The sequence below is a fragment of the Rhipicephalus sanguineus genome, chromosome 5 (genome assembly GCF_013339695.2).
Source record: "Rhipicephalus sanguineus isolate Rsan-2018 chromosome 5, BIME_Rsan_1.4, whole genome shotgun sequence".
In the NCBI taxonomy this organism is placed as follows: Eukaryota; Metazoa; Arthropoda; class Arachnida; order Ixodida; family Ixodidae; genus Rhipicephalus; species Rhipicephalus sanguineus.
Window position 1 is genome coordinate 194,977,233 of NC_051180.1, and position 19,226 is coordinate 194,996,458.

Sequence of the window (19,226 nt, forward strand, 5' to 3'; positions counted from 1 at the left end):
GAACACGGCACCAAAACATCCTTAGGCATGGCTTCACCGCACACAAAAAATATTCTAATATTGTAAGCTTCAAGAAAGTCTTCACATTTCAGTGTCTGACACTATCGAATTAGGTGGAACCATGTCTGGAAGCTCTAAGATGTAAAAAAAAATTCTAAGGTCAGTGTTCCACTAGGCAAAACAGGCGTTACAAGTGGCATTTGTCCGGTTGTCAAGTTTCTAGATCTCATAGCACTTTAGATGCGAAGCATCTTATAGCGGAGTTCAAACCGGTGGTGGTGGTGTGCAGCATGACCACCCTTACTGCGCATTCGCATACCCTCTCCACACACCTCCTCTCCACTCGCCCTCACCACTCCTCCTGTCCACTTCCCCTCTCTCCTTTCCCCTCTCTACTCTTCCTCTCCCCACCCCTCTCCACTTCCCTTCTCCCCTTTCCCCCTTTCACTCTTCCTCTGAAACGCGGGCTAGACATGCCGAAATTATCTCCAGCGCAACGCCGCGATGAGCCCCAGCGCATGCGCGTCCCCTCCCCCTCTCTCTCCTCTCCTACGCTGCCCCCCTCTCGCACGCCTGTCGACCGCATTCCCCGCTCGCCCTGTGAGAGTTAACGGCCAGGCTAGACGGAAGACAAGACGCGCGTAGCGTTCCTCTTCGCGTTCCACGATGCGAGGTCGGTAGCATGCCCAACGCACGCCAACGGAACGCGATCGTGCAAGTGCTCCGGCTTCGCATCGCCTCATGGTCCCCATTTGCGGGAAATGGTGTAATTTTTAGATGCGAAGTATATTATGGCGGAGTTCAATCCGGTGGTGGTGGTGGTGTGCGGCGTGACCACCCTTACTGCGCATGCGCATACCCTCTCCCCTCACCCTCTCCCCTTTCCCATCTCCACTTTCTCTCCTTTCCCCTCCCCCTTTCCACTCTTCCTCTGAAACGCGGGCTAGACATGCCGAAATTCTCTTCTGCGCAACGCCGCGATGAGCACCAGCGCATGCGCGTCCTCTCCCCCTCTCTCTCCTCTCCTACGCTGCCCCCCTCTCGCACGCCTGCCGACCGTGTTCCCCGCTCGCGAAGACAAGACGGGCGTAGCGTTCCTCTTCGCGTTCCACGACGCGAGGTCGGTAACATGCCCAAAGAACCCCAACGGAACGCGATCGTGCAAGTGCTCCGGCTTCGCATCGCTTCATGGTCTACTTTAGCGGGAAATGGTGTAATTTTGTATATTCTCCGCTTCGTCAATTGGTAGGACTTGTTCTGAATGTACTTGTTTTGGGGACGTGTAGTCGTGGAAGCTCGACAATACCCATGTAGAGCGGCAGGCAGATAAAACTCACCATCTCTATGGCAGTGACTATTTCCCAAGAACCATCATCCTCAGCATAAGTCTGCTTCTACAGTGCAACCTCGCATACTCATTTTTGTTAACACAAATTCTGCTTAGTAGTTTCCCTGCGAAAAAGACGCCCAAAACGCCGAGTTTCCTTGGGACACATATCGCTGCACTGCGCAACACTACTGTGAGGACAAGGACGTTCTTGGGCTGAACATTAGTCTCCACTGGCTGATGATGCCACCGAATCTTTATACTGTCGAGACTAGAAATTAAGCATATAATAGTGGCAACCTCCTCACGACATTTCAATGAGGGTAAAAATTGATGTGCCAGAAAGCGTAACGTACGATCAACACCTGACTGTGATGCGAGCTCGTTCTACGGTTTTTTATGATCCGCACAGGGGAGTGGCCAGAAATTTTTTTCGGGGGGGGGGGGGGGGTCAACCATACTTTATGTATATTCATGCGTGCGTTTGTAATTTGTGCGTGTATGTACATATATGCAGGCTAAACTGATAACCCCCCCAACCCCCCCCCCCCCCCCTTGGCTACGCCCCTGCATCCGAATTATAGTTCTAGGATTTCAAATTATACTCACAGTCACGCAACAGATTCGTCGAAGGAAGAACATTTCAGAGAGGGTCTCGCTGCCGGGTCGTCTGCCGTTTTCGTGAAGGAACCACGTCGGTGTTAAAAATCGCCGCCGCTTGCGGGGAAAAAAAAAACTAACTGCGCAGAAACAAAACATTAGTACTTACAGAATGTGCTAGATAGCGCAACTAGTTGATTGGAGCGCCTGTATTTTTAAATTCTTGCTCGGCGTGATCGGGTCACCGCTGACCCACGTTCGATATGCGCGGTAACGAAAAAGTTAAAGCGTTTCATTTTTAGCCACTGCGTCCTGCTTTTCTTCACCGTCACGCACGACAACGGGACCATATGTATATATATATATATATATATATATATATATATATATATATATATATATATATATATATATATATATATATATATATATATATATACTGCAGCGAACCGTTCGAACTCTGTAATGGGTCGTCTTCTGCTTGAGAGCACGCTCCTCTTACTGAAAGTCGGCGCTCCGTCTACTATCGCCGTTGGGCATCGTCCCCTAGTGCCGTCAATAATAGACGCCTTTACTAAATCTATATATATATATATATATATATATATATATATATATATATATATATATATATATATATATATATATATATATATATATATATATATATATATATATAAGTGCCCATTTTTGTGCCGGGAACTATTAGAAACTTTCGTGATTAAACGAGCAAACTTATCTTACTCATGCAGCGCGAAAAACTTGCTAGCACAAATTTGCAAGATGTATCTTCATGTTTCTCCATTCGAAGGTCATAGTTGTTGCTCTCTGTTTGCAGGTGAAACGGCCATGAATGCTGCGACAGTTCAAGGCGCTTGTCAAGGTGTCTGTACGGCGAATGAATAAACAATCGTTTCCGAAGGTTGGCTCCTTTATTCACCCGTTGCAATGTTTTTGAGCTGTCGCACAGCACTGATGTCGCTGATAAACGTGGGAAGCAAAGTGGAGAAACATCCCAACATTACATAGACGGAGAATCGATATACACACACGTATGCCTGGCAATAAACGTCAGTTCACAGTTGGCCTCGAAGAGGGCGAAAGCGGCAAAACTCACAAGAAATCCCGTCTCTTCGCCGCCTATAGGCCTAGTGCGCTGCAGCTTTTAACCGAATAGGCAGCGCCACCGGACGGCCGCGGCGGAAAACTTGGGATTGTCGTTTGTTGCTCCCGTGCCCGCAGTCACGGTAGAAACGCATGGCTCCTCGCCGAAAGGACGTAAAAACGTCGCAGAACTCCGCTAATTTTCCGTACTTCTGCGTGCATGCCTGGTACAAAAGCTGTAGGAACACCGTTCGGAAGCAACTAGCTTTAAAATTCTGCGGGTTACCTGAGAAGTCGGACGAAAATGAAAGACAACTCTACCGCAGCTATGCGGGGCTGCGTAAGCAACGCCTCGAATTCCGTCCATAAGTGTCCCCACTCTCGTGCGTTTTTTTTTGCCTTTTATTATTTATTTTAAATGTATACGCAAGCTTACAAGGTCACAAAGAAATAGGAAGATAGGCTGACAACGGCCACCTAGAGGGGCAATGTGCCTGTCTGCGTCTTCTGCTCTCACGCGTGATTTCTTGCCAGCCAGAGCGGCGAGCGGGGTAGCCGGTGCGGAATCAGACACAAATTTGCCGCGTCCTCTTCGTTGGGAACGAAAACAGTCCGGTATGGCTCAGCACACGTAGAGCACTGAAAAATCAAAAGCTCACCTCCACTCGTACGTCGTAGTCCACGGTTTTCGATTGCACTCTGCATTTCCCAATGTCGGAAGATTCCATCGCGCACATCAATTCTTCTTTCAGACCACACACCGACCACTCGCGTGCAACTTCGTACCAAGCGACCAAGAACTCCATTTGAAACACAGGTTATTGCAATTTCAATCCTACGGAAACCGCAGAACAACACACGATCGTCGCTTCTTGTCCTCACGTTCACGCGCGGGCTGGCGGCCTTGGCTGGCGATGCGCTTTCCTAGCAGACGACAACCAGTGACGAACTGATGGGCGCTTGCAGTCTCACTGTCTGTAAAGTGTGTGCGCTCGCTCGCCTGTGTGTGTGTGTTTGTTTGTGTGTGGGGGGGGGCGGTAATCTACTGTTCCCCGCGTGGTGACCAAGGGACGGAAAAGAACTTGTTTCCTGTGCAAGCAGCCGTGTTTTGTCGGCTTTTTCTTTGCTTTTTTTTGTTTGTAGGGCTCGCAGTTCGGTTTTCAGCAAAAAGACGGACTGAGGGGGGCCTGTCTCTCTCGAATAGCCTGAGGCAAAAAGGGGACGGAGTTTTGTTGAATGCTTACGTTAACAAGAGTCGCTGCAAGCTGGTTTTTCGGGTACAGCTTTAAACGGCTGTAGTTTGAGATGTTTTTCAGACAGGAAGAAAAACATAAATAAGCATAAGTTAGCACAGCGTATTTACACACGCAGACAGAAAAAAAAAGAGCTACGGTGGCCGTTCTTGGAGAACAGCGGCCGCCGCAACCGTAGCCGCCGCCTTGAAACATGCAGACGGGCCCGTAGGCGACAATCCTAACAGTGCGCCGCTAGCCCGATAGAGGGCGAGAGCAGTAGCGCCACCATACCAGCTCACGAGGTCTATAGACCGTTTTCACGGAGAGGGGGAGCGTAGCCTCGAACCGGTGTATTTTCGCCGCTCTCTCTCTCTCTCCACCGCGTGCCCAACCGTCCGACCGCTTGCGCTGGTGTGTGCGGATTCCCGAGTTTTGCACTGCGTGGTGCGTGAGAGGTTAGCGTGTTTCCATTTTTCGACGCGCTGAAGCAATTGTGCTGCCGCAAATCGAAATGTCGGACGAGAACGGGTTGACCAGCTACCACTGCGCTGTGTTTTGCTGCGGCAACAGCTACGGAAGCGTAAAAGACTGGCAGCCGAGGCATGCGAAGTGCACTATCCTTTTAAATGACTTCGCTTCTCTTAGGTGGCACGCCTTCTTCTCCCGCAAATAGTATGTTATATGTGGTGTCTTCACTTATGGCCACATTTTCAAGTCGTCACACCAGCTTGTGATGATCTGAAGTTGTTGGAACAACCAAAAACAGCACAGTGGCTTCCCGTTGACCTTTTGCTGGCTGGTACACTTTATCATCTGCACCAAAGAGAACGAATGTCAAGGCTGACGATTAATACACAAAATGTTTGGCCAAGAGTTGTTCTCTCATAACATCAACCTCTTTGATTTCTATGCTACAGCACATGACTTACAATGCCTGCGGCTAGAAAATGTTCTATCGTTGTGCGTGCAATTTCGAGGTTATCGAATTAGCACTTTCCAATCTACATGACAAAGGCCTGCATGACATGTGTGCTTTGGCGCAGGTACGCGTCTCTAACGTTTCGTCGAGAGCACGTTCTTTCTCGACTTGACAATTTTGTGACGATAACTAAAGCAGCGTAATGACAACCGCACTTTTTTTTTTCCTTTTTCGCGCGGCAACCTGGGTGTCGTGAATAATCGGCCCACGTTCGTTAAAGCCAGGTCGTTACCTGGACACGTGCGCTTGTCGTAATGCTTCTCAAAAATTCGCCAGAAAACGAACTGACAATAATGTTACCAAAAGCGGGCGCCCTTTCGGCGTATCGCTAGTGGCGGCGGCTCGCGCCGAAGCGAACTTACGCCATGCCATTCTTCCAGATGTGCAACAGGCTTATTTTCATTTTATCATCGTGTTGTTTCTGCGTTGAATTTTGAGCTCACCCGTCGTACATCTGTTTCTTATCCTGTGCAACGATCCGAGGCCGCAGGCTTTTAACTACGACGGCGACACGAATCATCACAGGCATCGGTGTTTGTGCTCCTGTCGTTCCATGAACATTGTAGCGACGTGCTAAGCGGAACCAAATGGTCTGTTAGGGGTTAGAGTTACGTTTAACTTGCATAATCACGGCACGGAAATCCGAGAGTCATCTTAAACACTAATGCGCGCACCTAGCGCGCAGCCGGACAATGGCCTACGTGTTCGCTCGTCTCCATTTACATTTCTCCGATTACTTCGAGAGTTGTCCTAAATGTTAACGCTCTCTTATAGCGCATATTCCAAGAACCATACCGAGGACAGCTATAACAAAACATACAAAGCAATTGCCAATTTACAGATGCTGCTTAAGAACTGCATTCTACTCATCGTCGGCGCTGCTGCGGGCACGTCTCGTGGGCCGCCGCTGCTTGCTGTTCCAGCCATTTTGAAGCTGACAGCTAAGCGATTATTTACCAGCGCCTTTACACTCGCGAAGCGTTGCTCTGTTTTGTCCGTGTACCACGAAGAACAGCAATACCTTGTGAACTGAGCGTATACGCTGCATACACCGACGCGGAACCCCACACACCGGAAGGACGGCGAAACATCGCAGACGCTAGACGGCGCTGCGGCGGTGGCGAGCTTTAAAAATGGCAGCCTGCTTGTGAAATTGGTGTATAGGAATATAGTGTACTAGAATATACTGGGTAGTGGGGTCAGTAGAGGGCGTGTTCCATGCGATCGCGTGAAGCGACGACTGTTGACAGGTCCCGTATGTATGTGGTGGCGCTGCGGTAGCGTGGGCTGTATGTCTGGCACTCGCGGTTCAGTAGCAGCAGCTTGCTTTGGCTGCTCTTGCAGTGTTACCGGTGTTGTTTGCGTCACTGTTTTGTGCTCCGTGCCCTCGCTTTCTTCACTGAGAAAGGAGAGATGCAATGCCTGGCCGCAAGCGTCAACGCTATTGCTTCGCTCCTGGGCGTAAAACGGGATATCAGTGGACACCAAAGAGGCCGTCAGTTCCTTGCTCGATGCTCGTTATGCTTACACTACTGAAACTGACATTGACATACTAATCGAGTCGGGTAACCTAGAACAAAACTGAATCGCATTTCTTCAGAATAGAGTGGTTACGTCGTAGAAAAGAGTGATGACAGGCTAATTAATTACATGGATGGATATGTAGCGCGCATATTTATCTCGCGTAATGATTGTGTTCAATGCAAAGACTTGCTTTTGCGAAGACCAAGTGATATGTCTGAAGATGATGAGTTCATAGCTATTTGTGACAAAGGAGGGTTCATTTATCCATCACGTCTGCTTTTCTTAACAGTAAGGAAGTTAGAGAACATGTTCACGACTTTCTTCAGCCAGTAAAGGCTATGCAGCAACAGTATAGTTGATGTTATGTTGTTGGGTAACTCTGAGATTTCATATGGTGTAGGATGCAGTGAGCACTCCGAAGTGCTTACAGCCAGCATTGTCAAGTTTTATGTAAACTTCACTTTTACGTGAAATGATGTAATGATTCACGGAAAGCACCAAATGGCGGCATTGGTGCAATCGAAAACTACCCGTGCTGCACAACCAAACCTTCTACAAGCACGCATTCCTCAAGTGCCTGATTCGGATTAAGATTGCCAAGAAGACTGCAATCACCGTAATGTGCACCAGCAGCGAGTCGGCGTACCCCAGCGTATCTCGCTTCTGCCACGGCCGCTAGATGAAAAAGCGCACGGGTACGGCCTGCCGAAACCGGCGTGACGGGCCTAGTTTCCCGGACCACCGCCGCGGCGCCACCGCGGGAGGGGGAGGGGGGACGGGTTTCGCGGACGCCCGCGGGATCACGTGCGCGGCGAGCTTGCGGCAGTTATGCTTGAGCGCGTGCGTCTTCATGTGACGCCCGAAATCTTCTAAAATACATCTAGCGTGTGCACGTCAGTTAATTCACTGATATTTCTTGTACATACTTGCAGCTCTTGGGAATTTTTGTTCTTGCCTTGCCCAAGATGCAACCTCGCGCACCGATCGCTTTTTGCGGAAGTAATCGCGTGGGCATATTTTTCTGGTATCCTAGAAGACCACAACTAACCACTCTGGAGGCGCTGCACCTCTCCTAATGCATCGAAATTCTTTATTTTGGCTATGAGTATGTTGCTTCATATTGAATCATTTCATTTCGAAAAAGTGATCTGAGAAATTGCAGCGGCCACAGTTTATTTTACACAAAATAAGATAAACTTCTTCATTTGTTCAAACATGTTTATAGCACACATACGATACGGTATCGCATGCAACTGCCATGAAATAATGCTTATCATATGTGCGACCATCTCATAGACGGAGATTCGAGTCACTTTGAAATTTCAGTGACTATATCTCCAATACTGACAATTGGGCATGCTGTTACGGATTAATTAATATGAAAACGGTCCGACGGAAACAGTGATGAAAAGGCTGAAAAACACACGAACACAACTGCTTGCATTCCTGCGCTTTTCAGTATTTCTGTCTCTTCCCGTTACGCCGTTTTCACGATCGTGTAACGAATTCAACAGTGAACATCTGGAAAAATATGTAAGAAGCTATTTTATTTATTGTCAATCCAGGGCTCATCCCTGCTAGCTGCAAACGGCGGCTGGTTGCAAACATTGTTGAAATCCAGCGCCGTGACACCACCTTCCCGTTTTCTCTTATCTCTCGTTTTTTTCTAGTTCCCGCCTTTCAGCCCGCGGCACCTTTGTCATCGGTTCCGGTTGTTTCCGAACGCTGTCGAGTTGCGGTGTCGTGCGTTGCCCCGCAATGCCCTGTGGTACTGATGCTGGTTGCCGAGAAAAGCACGTATCCCTTTTATTCAGAGAGTTGGGTTGTCTGTGGTCATTAGCGGTACGGGGCACAGACTCAAACTTACCTCAGCAAAACATGCGGAGACAAAAAAGTGCAGAAAAGCGGCTGGTGGGCGACGACAAGATTTCATTTCAAACAAATATACGTGGCAGCCAACACACACATTGCAAGCGACTCACAGGGACAAAGTTAAGGTGGGTCGCTTTTGAGAGCTATACAGTAAACAACAAAAAAAAAGGGGGGGGGGTAAGCGCTTTCCTTATACTCGTCTCTGTTTTCTTATCTTTTATTATTTTTGTATGCCTCCAGCTTGTGAGCCCAAATTTTGGCTTCCCTGTCTACTTCTAGTCTGTGCAGACCACAAAACCTTTCGTTTTGGTCCTTTGATGTTAGCCGCTGTACAGGCACTGGCGAATCTTCGTTTCACACCGACGTGATTGTCTTCTGGCAGTCTCCGTCATGTGGTTCTATCATCTATTACTGTTTATTTTTAAATGCGAATGCATTTCTTAGTCGGGCTATGTCAGGCGTCCGTCGGTGTCCGCGCGCCTCTCCGCTCTCACTCCCTCTCCCATAGCAACAGCTGCGGGCGCGCGCGCTTATCCTCGCCCCTAGCAACCGGAGAAGGAGGTGCGGGCGGAGTAGCGGAGAGTGAGTGAAAGAGGGAGTGCGCTCTGGCGTGTGAGGGCGCTCGCATCACGGGAGCTCGGCGGAGCTCCCGCGTTTGTCGAGAGAGTGTAGGAGAGGGTAGGTGCAGTGCTTCGCCGCTCCTTCTCTCGCCGTTCGTTCTCTGTCCTCCCTGCGCCACCTCCTCAATGCAGTGCGTTTGAAACGCGTTTGTAGTGTTTGTGCTGCCTTGGCACAGCCTGAAAACAACGCGTTCTAAACGCGTTTGTGCTGCATTGAAGGCGGTGGCAATATCCCTGAGGTGATTACGAACGCACGTAGGAAGTGTTCGTTGAAAGAGGCGCCCAAAAGGGAGATACTTGAGCACGTCGATGTGTCCAGCTTTACGCCATTAAAATTACTACGCCGTGTACTTTTGGCGCAAGAAATGCATTCGCATTTCCTCACGTTTCCCTTCGGGGAGGTGGGGGCCTTTTTTTCTATTATATATAGTCTACAAAGGCACGCGTGCTCGCTCCAACAAAGGTACGTACTTGACTGTACTACAGCAGCCGTGGTTTTGCGTGCTACTATAGTATACCTGTGTAAATATAAAAACGTGGTTGTCACTTGACACGGCCGCCTCGAAAAAAACCGGGTAAGCCATTGTCATGCACGAATATATATATATATATATATATATATATATATATATATATATATATATGCATATATAGCTTCAGTTGATCCCCGCCATTTCATGGTTTTATTTTTAGAGTTAAGGGAAATTTCAGTTGTTGCTTCATTCTTCGAGATAGTCCCTCCAGTGATCGGCCTTATATGTACATCGATTTGATGGCATTGCCTTGCTGAGAACTGGCAAGAAATTTGCTAGCCACTTCTAATGAATATATATTTCCGCAGCCTTTTCAACAAAGTTACGAGGAGTGCGTCACTATATTTGTAGAATCCGCTAGTATCAAGCATCCGAAGCTAAATTACCTTTCGGCACAGTATCATGTATCAGACGTTATGAAAAAGATTCAACGTATGTTTTTACATGCACTTCCTGTGTATAAAGAACATGAACGTGTATTGTCAGATGTTCGAAATAAATACCGGTCAAGCATTTTCAGCTAAGAAAACTCAAAGGTGCTGAAGAAATGTCACGGAAATCAATATGTTAAAATATCAAACGATGCATTCATTACACGCATATAAATATAACAACCACTGTTTCACACATTCAACGCCATATAATGTTGCGCCGTATTGTGGAATTTTCTTTCAGGCACAAAGCAAAATGTTAGTCCTGGAAAAAAAATGCGAGGAGCTCGGCACGTACACGGAAACTTAAGTGGCTATTTAACCAGATTACGCGAACGGACTTAACTGAATGCATGATATGTCATGGCTGCGATAGCTGAACAGCTGAGTGAGGTCGCTGTTGTGACCACCACCAACTAATTTGCTGCTGCTGCTGCTGCTGCTGCTGCTGCTGCCCCAACGGAGCCGCCGGCACCCGTTTCCCCTTCCCAGTTGCCATCCACGCATAAAAATCGTGATAGCGCCTCGTACAATGTAAAATTTTTAAGGTTTCTGTCTGTAACATCAATCGGCAGACATGACAGATATTTTACCTGCAGTTCCTAATCGATACTTACTAGTTAAAGGGATCCGGACACCGACCAAATGATTTAAAAACGAATGTATTGACGTTTCGGCTCCCCCACGGGAACCATGTTCACAATAAAAGATCGGCACAGCAGTTCGCCTTTTTTAAGCGCGGCGCATCACGTGACCAAGACACCTGGCGTACATCGGAGGAAGATTACCCTCGTTGCGATTAAGGGTGTGCGGCGTAGTTTGGATGAACAAGGACTTTAGATAAAGGCGTGTAGCTCGATTTTTTTCCTTGGCAATCACAAGGTTTATTGTGAACATGGTTCCCGTGGGGGAGCCGAAACGTCAATACATTCGTTTTTAAATCATTCGGTCGGTGTCCGGATCCCTTTAACTAGTATGTTTTCATCCCGGCCAGACGGGTTTCCGTCATACTCTCAACTTCATCTAATCGATACTGCCAGAATTATAGTCCGTACAGCGCTTGAAACGAACTGCTAGTGGTGGCCCCTGAGCAGACGACGTCTGCCGCCGCATGCACGCGCCCCTCACTCCTCGCTAGGGATGGTCGATTAAAATTTTTAATCGATTAATCGTTAATCGCTAATCGATTTAGCCTTTAATAGATTAATTGCTTTCGGTGGAATGTTTTAATCAATCAATCGATTAATCGTAATTTTTTCATGGGTGCTTTAAAACCGATATCTCTTCGTTTGAGAGGCATCGTTCGTATTTGATATGGACCCAAATCTTTTTATCAGACGCGCTGACAATCGAAAATTCCCACTTTCGAAAGTGTCGACGATGGGCCCCTTGTGTGCAGTGTGCGAAAATTCCCACTTTCGGACACTGGACACAAGGGGCCTGTCGTCGTTGGTTGATGTCTACCTACTCGAGCTCATCAAAACCGGAGGCGCGTTCGGGGATCATACGGTGGGAAAGTCGCAGCTGAAACATGCAGTGTGGCGGAGGGTGAGGAAATCCCGAGAAATGTAACAGAGAGACGAGGAGGAAGTCGAATTAAATAAGACGCTCGCTCTTGTAAGCACGGCATCTTTTCTCGGTTTGTCGGTTAGATATTGCAAAAGCCCTGCATAATACTATAATTGCGGACTGACGCGATCTCTTCCTTGACGTCACCCATGCAGAAGGATAAGGAAGGAACACAAAAGGGAGAAGGCAGGGACGTTAACCATACAGCAGTCCGGTTGGCTACCCTACGCCGGGGGAAAGGGAAGGGGAGTGGAAAGATGGGAGAGACAAAGAGAGAGAGAGGGGGGGGGGGAGCGAGAAGAAAAATAAAAGGAAATGATCAATAAATGCGCTGACACGTATGTGGCGGTGGCACTGTACAACAGTCATAGGCGTTCACAAAGGCCCGTAGTCCTTAAGAAGCGCAAAAGTGCTTTTGCTGCCTTGTGGGCCGCCGAGCGATGGGGACGGTGCTCCAGAAGCATCTGCAATGAGAGTGGCCGATCATCCATTTGTGGCATCGCATCAGAAAGAGTTTGTCTTTCAGAGGCAAATCGAGGGCAGTGGCATAGCAGATGATCGATGTCTTCCTCAGTGCTGCAGACCTCGCATGCCGCAATGTCGGTGACTCCAATTAATGTTGTGTATGCCCTCGTGAAGGCAACTCCTAACCAAAGCCGACAAAGAAGCGAAGCTTCACGTCGACGAAATCCGGATGGAGGTCGGGGTTCCAGCGTAGGGCTTATTTGGTGGAGTCTTGTACGTCTTATACTTGGCATGTTCCCCTCCGCCGAACAGAGACAGCTACGTCACCCATGCACCCATACAGACCATCGGTACAGGCAACTGCGGGAAATAGAGTGACATGAGTTTCTGCCTCCCGGCTAGAATAAACAGCAGCGGCGCCAGTATACTCCGCAAGTTTCATCTGATCGTTGCTTTAACACGGCGCCACTTGCACCTTTTCGGTCGTGCGTACAGCCTGAACTGTGAGCGCTATCTAGTGTATCAGACGTTACAAAATAAATTTCGCGAGCTGTCCTTCCTTCTTGTCACAGCAGAAGACGGGGGCCTCTTAGGTATTTCTCCCTAAGTAGGCGACAATAAAGTATAACTAAATGCTACAAGGTCACTTCTTCAAGAGTAATGCACTGGATGCTAGACGTTCGGTAAACCGACGCGAAAAGTTGCGGATTACATAAAGGGTCTATAAGACCCTTTTCAGAATTCTCAAGTGCGCATTCCTGCGCTACATTTTCTCTCAACTAATGGCAGCAACTTTCGCGCTTGGAGTGCTGGCTTCGAGAAGTGCTTGCCACATTTATTACCCCTTGCAGTCTTCGTTTTGTCATCTTCAGCGAACAACGATCACACTGCGCTCTTCTTCCAATTGCCCGGCATTATGACATCGCAAAGGTAGCAGTATAACCACCAATGTCTAATTATTACACAATATAACACGCAAGCAACGCAAGTCCCGCGTATATTCAGGCGACGCTCAATTAGCTTAAGGGAGAGGAGGTGAAGGCAGTAGCAGCAGTAAACTCTGAACCGGAGAGAAGCGGGCAATTTCATTTCTGCCTCGATGGGGTGGAGCCGCCACCTGCCGGGGCTTGAAGCATTGGGGAGTGCTGGGAGTTGGACGCCGTACGTGACGGAGAACTGACACTCGAGTTTATTCTAGAATTCGCTCGAGTGTGCGCGTCTTGCGCGCAATCTTAACAAAACGATCTTCAATGACCGGGAAGCTTCTCGAACAATGAGGCGCGGTTCGCGCTGAGCGTTGCTGACAGTCTTTGTGCGCGATAACCGAATAACGCAAAAGTGATAATAGGAAACGCCCGTGGCAAAATAAACGCGAGCAAAATTTTCAATTTTGCTAGCGTTTGTATTATGCTCGCGTTGATAGGTATCTATCAGTGTAGAGTGGTATCGATTAGCGTTAAATTGGCGTGTCCAAACTCAATTAAGCTGCGATATACTGGCTTGACTAGGCTTTTTCTAAGCTTTACTCTGGTTTAATCCGGCGGCTTAATTGGTATCAATGAGTATCAATCAGTATTGATTTCTATCGATTACTACTGATTGTTTTGACTATGCTTATTTAGCATGAGCTATGATTAACTTGTCTTGACCAAGCTTATCTATGCTTATCGCCAAGGTAGCCGAAGCATCCATTCACTCCGCCCGGCTTAACGCAAAGCTTAACATCCTCTTTGTAAAAGCAGCTTCATGCGATGATTATGCGATGCAGCTATAGCGAAAGAAGCAAGGATTTCTTTAGCAGCATGCTCACTGTCAGCGATAAAAAATGCACGGCCACATCTTGGACAAGTTAACAAGTAACCTCGCATATCTCGGTGCTGTCGGTCGGATGCCAGCGGTCGCGTTTCACTTGTGCTTCCTTTTTTTTCGCTCGCTATTATGAGGGAAGCGATACATCGCTGGCCTTTCGCGTGTAAACTAGTACGCAGTGGCACACAGCAGCCTCTCATAGCGGCCAAAGAACTGATCTCAATACATCAAGAACAACGTGTTTACAGCACCGTTCCCGCGCTAGCCTCTGCGCGCCGTCCGACACTTTTGAACCAATATGGCCGCCAGGCTGCGCGGAGTCTTTCAAAAGGTGTCTCCACGCTGGAAACGGAGGTGCGAGCACATCGAGGCACCCTATCGCCGTCAACGCGCTGCGCCCACAGCCAGTCCTCGCGACATCGACGACTACCTCACCGGAACACTGTGGTAAGAACGACGACCTTCCCGCTCGCCGTTGCCCGGCCGTTACATGTTAACGCACAGCCGGCAGTACACTGGCCCAAACCGGGGCCGGTTGCTTAGCCCGTATCCGCGAAAATAAGGGCAGCAACCGATGGAGGTGCGGCTGCTGTACGACGAAATGTCGAAGATCCTCCGCGGCCGCCGACGACGACAACGCGACGAGACCTGCAGAACACGACGCAAGGCATACGAAGCCCTGCCGACGAAATCTCGCGGACCGAAGAAGACCTGACGTCGCAACGGAGAAGCAGTGGAACAAACCGACGTAGCCGTGACCCAACGCCACGACCTAACCTCAACGCCAGACGACGAACTAGCGACCTCGACGTTCTCATCGACAGCCACGTCACCACTCTCGTCGACACTAGACGTGTGCGCCGGACCCAAAATCACCGGCGGCGGTGGCGGCGCGTGAACGGCGCGGGGTTCATCGGACCAACGGCGGCGCGGCGTGGTCGGCGAAGCGGGGAATGCGATAAGTACACGCCGTAATGTAACATGAACGAGGGCTAGCAGCTAACTGTTTTTGCTCCGATCTCACTTAACTCCACAAAACGCTGGTGTATGGCAATACGGCCGCTCCCGGGAGAGAAGTGGTTTTCTGTCAGTTTGTCGTAATAGTGGTCCAAGCGCGAAGCAGTGAGATCACAGCGCGTAGAAGGTATACGAGCCGTTCGCTGCGGGATGTCTACCGAAATAGCACGCGTGCCAGCGCTCTCGACCGCGCCATTATAGTCAAAGTTCAGAGTTGCTGCTCGAGTTACGCAGTCCCTCTCCCCAGACACCCCTTCCTGCTCCTTCGCCCAGCAAATGACGGGCGGGGCGTTTCCTTCTTCTTGAGGAGCAATCGACAGCAGGCCTCGCACGCGGCTTGACGTTATTCCGTGTGACGGAGATGGCCAGCTTGTTTCATCTCCGCTTTAGCCACGTTCCTTGCCAACGCTCGGGAGCTTTTACTAGCGGGTAGAACATACAATGCGCGGAGCGATGTTATCGATTTAGAGTTTACACGAAACATGACGGCGACGGTGAAAACCTGTCCTGAGTGTCCAAACAATTGCCAACGCAAAGAAATATACAAAAAACCGTCCAAGCGCGCTCGCGTTTTTCCTGGAAAGCTGCATCGTCTCCGCTGTGAAAAGTGCGTCCGTTGGAAGAATCATATAATCCGGCGCCTTTGCCATTGGTTTCATTCTCGCCTCCAATACCATTCTTACAGGGGACATCTCTTCGCCACCTATTTCTTCATAAAGCACTCGTACAATGTCAGCGCTAAGCGCTGAACGTACCATGATTTCGCGCTTGTCGGCTACCGTCTGTTATCTCTGCATGCGCGGTCGCAAATGCAAAAATGGAGCGAAATCAGTTAATCGCGCACGATAGTCGTGCGAGAGAAGTAAGAGCGGGTGGGCGGCTGCATAGCAAATCAGTATGGGAGACAATTCGCAACTGTTATTTCTCGTATATGGACCTTTTGAGAGTACGTACCCTGATGGTGTCACGTGAATCACTGCTGTGGCATCACGAAGTGCACCAAAAGACAAGAAACGCCAAGAGAGAATAACGCGCTCGCTGTTTTTGCTTTTTTGTTGTATTTTCAGAGGATGTTAGGGGCCCTTTATAAAAACAGGGCGTGCAAACATGTAGACAGGAGAGTAGTCAAGGAACCAGAAACGCCGCTAACAACTGAAAAATCACACAGCGGCAGAACCGAAGGTAGGCACAAATGTTTATCTGCGCATTCCCATGTAAGAGGCCATACCTATCAATCAAGTGCGAGTAGTGGTCTACGTGAGAGTGGTCTACGTGGTCTACGACTTTTCTCTTATGTCCGTCTTTCCACGTCATGTGTTCTTAACATGAATACCTATCCAACTAGCTCAGCATATTCTGAGTTTGCCATTCTCCTTACTTCTGTATTTATTTATCGATTTACTCGAGTAAGAATGAAAGGAAAAGTGTACTAACGCACCGATATATATATATATATATATATATATATATATATATATATATATATATATATATATATATATAATCTATTTTATTTATTTATTCACAGTGTACTAGGTCCAAGACTCCAAGAATATGCTATCCAGCGAGTTGAGTCGTCGCCCTTTAAAGGGGCCCTGCAACACTTTTTGAGCAGGGTCAAAAAGCGCTGCCAATCGGTAGTCGAGGCTCCCGAGAACACGCGAGCCAAATATTACAGCGAAGCGAGCGGCCTGCAATTTACAATAAATTCTCAAAGTCAGCTGATTATCGCTCCCTCTTCTCTCGACAAATGATGTATTAGTCCGCAAAATATGACGTGATTGTCGGCAGTTCCACCATTGGCTGATGTTATAATCACGATAACGTCCTCATTATTACCTTCGCTGTTAATTTGGAGTTCAATAAGTAGATAATATGTATGTTTATACTGTGTTATGCCGTTAAAACACCGAACAAACATTAATATTTGCACTTCCGGTCTCACCCACAGCTCGTCTGCTCGTAGTTGCGCGGTCGCGTTTTCTTCACCATGCGCAGTGCCGAAATCGTGAATATTTCTGTGCTTTTGACCATCGCCGGTTGCCGTTGAGAGTGGCAACCGTTCGAGTTTTGCCTCGTCAGCTGGAAACTGCATCGTCGGCACGTTCTCACGACCGACCGAGGCAGGGGTGCAGCATTTCTCCGATAACAATGCTGGCGCCGGCTAGTTTAGGATACCTGTGTTCGCTGTACGGCGAGAGTCCCGTTCGCTGTCTGCTCAGTATGTCATCGAGCCGTACCTCGGCGTATCCTTCCCGTAGTCTCACGTTCCCGAGAAACCGCGACACAGCAACCAAGCAGACTCGCATTGACGGTAGCTGCAGACAGCCGGGGGATGGGTCCGCGCCGGCCCGATGCCTCACGGTCCTTTCTTCTAGTCTTTAGTTCTTTGTTGTCAACCCGCACTTGCTGTGCGCCCGCATTCGAAGAGCAAAGAGCATGGAAGTGCCCACCCACCGGCTTAAATGCTGTCACTCCAGTACCGCCACTGGGAGAAGGGTGCACGCAGCTTTGCCGTGTTGAATACGATTCAAGCGCGAGCAGTGCGATGAGGCGGTGTATCGGAGTATGGGTCGAAACCCATCTCAGCTGTCATTCGTTCCAAACGCGCACGCAGGTTTGCGTCCATGTTTGGCAGAGCGATGAAAACACTACGGCAGTTGGAGGTGCACACCCAACATTGCCAAACCGACTCGCAGTTTTCAAGCACGCGCGATACACGGTGCGATGGGCTCCAATCGACGAGGACCACGCGAGCCGACCGGAAGTGGCGCCATAGACCACGTGGTTGCGCCCAGACGCCAGAGAGAAAAAAATGAAAAAAATAAGATTCCGCCGGCGCTGACGTAACTCTTGGGCACCTCCTCGCACCTCCGCTCTCCCTCCCTCCACGCCCCGCGCGGCTTTCCGCGCGCTGATGGCGTTGAGCAGAGGGAGAAAGCTGCAGAACGTGATTTCTATAATTTGGTAACACCACTTAGACTTGACGGATTCGAAAAACTTTTGCGGCATATGACTCGTGAAGAGTCATACGTCAGTAATGAGACTATTCCAATATAACTCAGAAAGGTGTTGCAGGGCCCCTTTAAGGCTGAAGGACGCGGCAGCGTTAAGGTCAGGCAACACTCGTGATATTTCTGGAGAAGAAAAGGATACCAAAACTTCTGGGGAGCTATTCCCGATGCGTTCATCCAAAGATGTCCACAGTCCATTTCGGCAGAGGGCGTTCAGTGATTAGAAATAGCGGTGAGCGGTGATGTCACCTCGCTCTTGAGCACGTCACCGCACCGAACCCGCCAGCACATTCCTAGCGCAAGAAGAGAGTGAACGAAATGCACAGAAACAGGAACTTTTCAAGTCTGACTTTGCATATGAATGTGTCCCAGATGTTTGAGAACGATGCAGGGAATGCGTCCCGACCTTACAGCTTCGTCAGACGAGCGGCCGCGTTAAACCTAAATCGATGGCTAACACGATCAAAAGACATGTGCACCGAAAGTCGGATCTCTGAGGGCTGCGTTCGTTTCATTGAAGCTCATTTTGTCCCTATCATTTGTGTCGAGAGTGTTTGAAAGCTTCGCGATGTCATGATGGCGCTGCTGAAGAAGAACTGGAAACAGTGGGCGCGCTTCTCGCCGAGCTCCCGCTATTCAGCAGCCGCTAAAATGGACTGTTCATTACATAGACAAATCGAGAAGAGCTCCTCCGGCGAGGTGCTGTATTTTATTTTCAGATTCCCCATTCGAATTAAAAGAAAAGACTAACGGCGGCGCACCGCAATTATTGCGCGGCGGCGGCGTGATCTCTCTTGGGACTTCGGCGGCGGTGCGAGTGGCGTTACCAAAAACAGGCGGCGGCGGCGGGGCGGCGCGCCGGCGCGCACCTCTACTTGGATCCCAGGTCGATGACTGCACCATGAAGACCTAAGAAGTCCATACCAAGGATGACATCTCTGGAGCAATGCTTTAGGACTACGAAGCTTGCGAGATAAATCCTGTTGGTAATGGAGACCCTCACTGTGCAGATTCCTGCCGGCGTTACTAGGTGACCTCCAGCTGTCCGGATTTCGGGACCTTCCCAGGCGGTCTTGACCTTCTTCAACTTCGTGGCAAACGCTCCACTGATGGCAGAATAGTCGGCT